The following is a 6,000-nucleotide window of genomic DNA, read 5'->3' on the forward strand; positions in this document are numbered from 1 at the left end:
TTCACGTCCGAACTGGAAATGAGTTCTTCCGGACATAGTACATAATTACATATATATAGTTCCTCGTGACAGGGTTTTCTCGTAAGGTTACACATGCGCTTAACGATCATTTCAACAGCTTTTGGTTGATCATTTCGTACGGTACAACAACATCATATGTCCAAATCCGCAACAAAGTAAAACCGGCCACATCATATATCCAATTCTGCAACAAAGTAAAAACCGCACAAACGTCACCATAGCCCGTTCATTGGAGAGAAGTCGTGGCATCGTACCCCATCGTAGAGGGAAGAGATCAGCTTTCTAGAAGACTTGTGCGTCATTTAACCAATTTCATGGACTCTAACACTGATTAACAAGGAGGAAAGCAATAGTGGGCTGCATTACCAGATCAAAAGGAGCAAGTGGGCTGCATTGCCGACGAATCAATCAATAAATACTGGAGTAGTAGTGAAGAAAAACAATTCTTGTTTGTCAAATGTCTCGTGGAACAGATGTGCATTGTCGCTGGACAAGTTTGACGGGACCATGTGCACATTACGTGCTCACGAGGAACCATGTGGTGATCATCTGATTTTGTGGTGCCACGGCATGCAGGAGCACGGAATGTGTTCGGTTTGCTGGGGTGGCAATTATTGGACGAGGGCCAGGGAGCGTCGTTCTCACCAAATGCTAACTTTGATCTTCCATGACATTCTCATGTTCCACTAGATGTTTAGCTTCAAGCACATTGCCCATTTGGTCAAGCAACAATGACTTTAGCAAAGGGAAACGGCTTTCTCTATGTTTCTTCTTTCCCCGTGTGTTTGATTAGATTGTGTGTATACAAACCAATAAATTTCGCGCCGATTCAAAGTTACTGTATCTCATTTGAGTCGTCCAAGTGCCATTTCTCCTAAAAGGAAGAAGTTAAAACTCACTTGCATTGGCCAACGACTACAGCTACATATACCAACCAAATTTTGACCGTTGAAAGCTTGCAATTCCCCCAATTGGTTTCTGCTCTAACCACGATATTACAAAGAAGGTCCCAAGTCATTTTGACTTTCCCCGGCCAAGTGGAGTGTATACCACTATACATGCACCAACCAAGCGTTAGGTCGAGCGTTTGAGACTTGCAGCTCGGGTGAAGGCTTGTTCGCCGGTAGCGGTAGGACGAAGAAACAGTGCTTCCCCGCCGAAGCTGGAGGGACGAAAATGAGAGATTGCTACGTGCTGACACTTGACAGATGACGAAAAAAGGCAGTAGAGACAAGTTTAAGTTCCAAGCCAAAAAGGCTCTAACTCAAAATTGACCCGTTCTAGAGTCTAGTCTATAGTAGTACTATTGTCTCTTCTTCCGGAGACACTGCGAATTGCGATGGTAGTAGCTGGTTGCTTGCTGGTCCAAAGGCCTTGTCCTAAGGGAACGAATCATGCGAATAGGGTACGTAGGCACGACTAATAAATGTGTTCGTTTCTGATTTGTTCGTGTTGCTTATCTCGCTTGTCACGTGATGACTAAAATGTGTCCATCCTCTGTGTGTGTGAAAAATGGGAGAGATTAGCAGAGCATACCTCTCGACTAAGGGCACCCCCATCGATCCAAAACACTCATCTCTTTTGATTTACCCAAATGATAAATACCACACGTGTGGCATGAAGTAATACCGCTCTGACGTTTTTATAACTAAAATTGTCATCCGAAAAATACCCCTAAAAAAACTGAAACTTGCTATCAAAACAGAAAGTTGTCATGCTTCATAACTAAAGTTGCCATCATCGATTAACTAAAGTTGTCATCAAAAATGTCAAGACGGAATTGCTTCGTGTCACACATGTGACGCTTATCTGGGTCCTTGATTTAAAAGAGAGTTCTTTTAAGAGAATATTTATTTCGAAAACCCCTTCATTATATTATTTATTTTAAAAATATTCATACAGTCATTCTCGTTCTTGTTAGGTTCAATGTCATGGTATGGGCTGTGTGATGGCTGTGATAACCCTCAGTAAGAATAATGGCTGTCATGTTCTATCCCCGTTCCAATGGTGTGTCTAGCATTATCGGAGGGAGCGTGGAGGTGTGTCTTCGTTGGATCTCGCGGGATTCGGTTGGTGCTGGTTTGGTGCATATGTTTTGATCCAGTTTTTGTTCGAATTCGTTTGGTCGTTTACAGGTTTGACCCTTTCAATCTACGACTTTCTTCATCAGGATGGCTGCTGCTCTGGTGCGCTGGTCCCGCGAGGCCTTAGCACGACGACTTTCCGACTGTCTTGTACAATAAGGTTTGTCCGGCTCTAGTTATTGTAGTCGTCCTTAGGTGGTCCACGGACCTGATTGTAATTTTTATTACATCTGATGCTCTTTGTACTTCAAGATTGAAGATGAATAAATTGAAAGTTTCTCATGCAAAATAAAGGTTATATAATATCAACGAATCCTAATCTTTCGAAATTTATTCTACATGGTTTGTTTGATTCGTAGGATTGCATTCCTTAGGAGAAAAAAAATCTTATTATTGTAATTCTTCAAACACCCTATAAAATCCTTTGAATCAAAGAGGCCCTTAGTGTTTGATATGTTCTTGACAATTTTCATGCAAAAAGGAATGGTTGCACTTCGTCAAGGAAAAAAAAGGCAAAGTCGATGCTCTACAAATGCCAAAAACAGGACCCAACTTGTTTTTTTCACAGGTCATAATTCTAAACTTTTAACCACAAAAAATTATGCATGTCATTTGAATATGGACGTTTACGTGTCTAACTTTTTTTCGTATTCTTTTCACATTCAGAAAAGTATTTTGGCGCGCATGAGATATGCTCCCTAGAGCCAAATTTAATATCTGGAAAATATGTGGATTTCTCGTAATAACTAAGGGGCGATCAAGAAAGATACATCTTCTCCTATTCACACATTTTGTAGTTTAATGGAGTCACCGTATAGTTTAGGAGCACACAAAACTAACCGTTAGAGATAACATTCAAACATAGTTGTTTTTGTAATGTATTTTCATTATCGTCTCTGGCTGCCTTTATCGACCAGTGTAGGCGGCACCCTTAATTTTTTTTAATGTTGCACCCTTACATTTTTTTTTACTTAACACTAGTGGTAGAGCTACGGGATAGGCGGATAGGTCGTGCCTTCGTTGCTTGTTCCTCGCCGCAGCCGAAGGCGCGTTCAACGACCATGGACCATGGTTAATTAAACAAAAAACAATTAGGGAAAAGGGGTAAAGCTTGTCTCGTAGCACGTGCGCTAGCCAACCTTTGGAACCAAACACGCTGGCGGAACGGAAGCTCTCACACTCCCTTTATAAAAGACCTCCTCTTTCCATCCATCAATCTCAAATCTCAGGCCTAATTACACGACTTGGTATTAAACACCACCCGAGCCATCAACCTCCTTCGCTCACATCGCACCAAACCAAACCCCGCCGTCCCTCCAGGACCGAGGGAAAACGCAACCAGGAGCTCGGCCATGGACACTACGACGCGGGACGGCGAGCAGCGCACGGGCATGAACAGGGGCGTGCCGCCGGCGTGGGGCGAGATGGAGACGGACTGCCTGGTGCACGTCTTCCGCCGGCTGGCGCTGGAGGACGTGGCCGCCGCGGCGCCGCTCGTGTGCCGCGGCTGGCGCCGCGCGGCCGCGGACCCGTCCCTCTGGCGCGCGCTCGACCTGCGCCACGACCACGTCGCGCGCTTCATGCCCTGGGGCCCCCTCGCCGCCGCCTTCGCGCGCCGCTACGGCGTCGCCCGCTTCGCCTTCGCGGGGTTCCTCACGCTCTGCCTCGCCCGCGCGGCGGGCTCCGCGTCCGACCTCGCGCTCCCGCCGCTCCTCTCCTCGCCGGCCGCCGAGCTCGACCGCGTCGCCGCCGGCTGCCCGAGGCTGCGCCGGCTCGCGCTCCCGCCGCTGCTCTCCGCCGCCGACGAGGCGCGCCTGCCGGAGCTCGTCCCGCGGTGGCCCCTCCTCCAGCGCCTGGAGCTCGAGTCCAAGCCGTCGTCCTTCCCGGCCGTCGCCGCGCAGCTCGCGCTGCACTGCCCGGACCTCTCCGGCCTCAAGACCTCCGGGGCCATCAAGCCGGAGGACGCCGCGGCCATGGTGGCCTCGTTGCCCAGGCTCCGGTCGCTGTGCCTCGACTCGTCCTACCTGCCCAAGCAGGAGCTGCTCGCCATTCTCGCCGGCTGCAGTCAGCTCCAGGAATTCAGCGCCAGGAACTGTGTCGGGTTCAACGAGAAGGACGAGGAGGTGGTCCGACGAGGCGCCAGGATCGAGAGGTTCGAGATCGGAGGGTCCAGATTCGTCGACGAGATGATGACCGACGACGAGTTCTGCGGCTCTTCCTACGTCGACGTCATGTGATCTCCTCTTTCAAGGCCTGATTGATTTAGTCTCATCTTCTTTTTTGCGGGGATTTAGTCTCATCTTGGTGTACCCGCCGTGCACGCGTAGCACAAAACTTGATGCGTATTGGAAACACTTGCTGTTTTATTTGAAGAGAATAATGACGTATTCGATTGCGATCACTGTGTGTGGATTGTCGTGAGTGATGGTCTACGTTTAGGAAGGAATTTACGCACGTGTGTACATTTGTTTGTCTCGCTACGTAGTGGATACTTCCTCTGTTCACAAATATAAGAGCAACTCCAATGAGGCGATCCAAATGGACACATATTTTGTCTGCTTTTTGTTCGTTTGGGTCGGCCGTCCGCCTAGAGGATATGAGGCGAACGCACGCAGACAGTGACTGCTCCCAACGCACAGACGCAAAAAGCGGACAGGCGCACAGCAGCACCATGGCAAGCAACTCCTTTGCAGCCACCCCATCTCCTCTTCCTCGGCGGTGCTGGCACCGGTGCCGGCGGCAGGAACCTCCTCGCGTCACTCCTCTACTCCTCGCCGGCAGGCACCTCTGCTCTCAGTCGCGTCGCCCCTCCCTCCTTCTCGCCGACGGGCACCTCCTCGTGCCGCCCCTCTGCTCCTCGTCGTGGTGCCCCTCCGCTCCTCCTCCAGCCGCATCGCCCCTCCACTCCTCCCCGCCGGCCGGCACCCCCTCGCGCCCTTCGACCCCCGTCACGCCCCTTCCGGATCAAGGGCGCCGCCGCGCAGGCCGGGGCTCTAGAGGCCCCCCGCCAAGTGCTTCTTCCTTTGGATCGGCGGCGGGCACCTCTCGCGTCGCCCCTCCGCTCCTCCTCGCCGGCGGGCACCCCATCGGGCCCTCCGCCCCCCGTCGCGCCGCCCCTACGCCACCCTCGTGCCGCCGCAAGATCTTGTCGGCGCTGAAGTCGGGGGTTCGCTCCGTCGCGGGTGTAACGCCTCGGATTCGATGCGCCAGGTGTCTGCCAGTTATTCGTCGGTGTTGCCATGTCATTTGCTTGCCTGTTGCATTTTGTCATGTCATCATGTGCATTTCATTTTGCATACGTGTTCGTCTCATGCATCCGAACATTTTCCCCGTTGTCCGTTTTGCAATCCGGCACTCCTATGTCCTCCGACGTCTCCCTTTTGTCTCTCGTTGTGAATGGGTGTTAAACGTTCTCGAAATGGACCGAGGCTTGCCAAGTGGCCTTGGTACACCACCGATAGACCGCCTGTCAAGTTTCGTGCCATTTGGAGTCCGTTTGATACTCCAACGGTTAACCGAGGGACCGAAAAGGCCTCGTGTGTGTTGCAGCCCAACACCCTTCCAACTGGCCCAAAACCCATCCAAACCCCCTCCATGCCCTTCGCCGTTCGATCACGATCGTGTGGGCGAAAACCGTGCCCCATTTGGACTCTCCTAGCTCCCAGAACCTATAAATATGCCCTCTCCCCCGAAATTCGCGGATGAAATCCTCCCCTAACCCTAGCCCCGCTCCCTCTTCGCCGCCGAACACGTCCGCCCGGTGACCGGACGCGTCCGCCCCGTTCCCCCCGTCCAGTCGTGGCCTTCCACGTGGCGCCCCTGCGCCCACATCGCCGCCGGCCCGCCCAGGCCCGAGCGGGGCCCGCCCGAGCCCATCGGGGCCCGAGCGCGCGCC

This window comes from Triticum dicoccoides, chromosome 5B, assembly GCF_002162155.2.
Source record: "Triticum dicoccoides isolate Atlit2015 ecotype Zavitan chromosome 5B, WEW_v2.0, whole genome shotgun sequence".
Lineage (NCBI taxonomy): Eukaryota > Viridiplantae > Streptophyta > Magnoliopsida > Poales > Poaceae > Triticum > Triticum dicoccoides.